This window comes from Etheostoma spectabile, chromosome 7 (genome assembly GCF_008692095.1).
Source record: "Etheostoma spectabile isolate EspeVRDwgs_2016 chromosome 7, UIUC_Espe_1.0, whole genome shotgun sequence".
NCBI classification, from domain to species: domain Eukaryota; kingdom Metazoa; phylum Chordata; class Actinopteri; order Perciformes; family Percidae; genus Etheostoma; species Etheostoma spectabile.
The window spans coordinates 22,316,907-22,318,004 of record NC_045739.1 but is presented as its reverse complement, the minus strand read 5'-3'; positions in this window follow the sequence as shown (position 1 = coordinate 22,318,004).

The following is a 1,098-nucleotide window of genomic DNA, read 5'->3' as shown; positions in this document are numbered from 1 at the left end:
GCTCTGGTTTATTGGCATTTCTTTAAACCAATCACAATCAGAATGGGTGAGCTACGGTGCCAACTTGTTTTGGTGGAGCATGTGTACGTTCAAAGGTTGATTAGCTGGCTGTCTGGATTTACCCTGGAGAGGTCTGAGGACCACAGTCCTCATGAATCCACTTTAGAATGCCAACACCGAGAAAGCCGAAGGTAACGGACATCCGGCCGAAAAGAAGGACATACGGCGGAATTTCCTGCGGCAATGGAGTAATCCCGGAAGCCATACATCTTGGATATAGACTATGCCACCACTAAAGCTGGCCTATGCATTTTTATTTTATAAAAAAAAAGGAAATCTGTGAACTCTTAAACCCAAATGCAAGATGAGTGCACTGAGAAAAGCAGTCAAGACAAAAAGAAAAGTGCTCAGTCCTCCATCTAATCAAACAAATCACGATTAAAAATACATCACAAAAGAGAAGGTTCTGGGTCGGATCTATGAATCCATTCCTCCTCTTCTTTCAGACTTCAGACTTCAGATACTCGGCTGAACAAGGAGTGTATGGCTTCAGTTCAAATTCAAACTCTCTCTCTCTCTCTCTCTCTCTCTCTCCCTCCCTGGGTAACCTAGCGGCTCAACTTGGCTAAACCCACTGCAGCCAGTCAGTCTTTGGTCTGCGCATTCTTTCCCTCGTGGAAATCAATGAAATAAATAGGGTGCATCTCAGCGCAGGAAACAGAGGGGAGGCTGCCCCGCGGGTTATCCAGAGTGCACATTCAGAAGCTCAGACAGAAACAGATGAGTCAGAAAGACGGATGAAGGTAGGGACGGAGAAGTAAGAGAGAGAGGGAGAGATGGCAGCTGACAAAGGCGGGGGAGAGAGAAACAGATGAAGGTAAAAGGAATGGAGAAAGAGAGACCAGGGGATGAACTCAAGGCTTGAGGCTTATTCAGTCCAAAGTTTTGCAATGGAGATTTGAAAAAAAATAAATGAAATGAATATAAAAACCAAAGGAAATCACCAAATACTGGAGCAAGACACAAGTGTGTGGAAAAAAACAACAATACATAGATGGTGAATCCAAGACAGTACAGCAGGAGGGGGGGGGGGGGGGG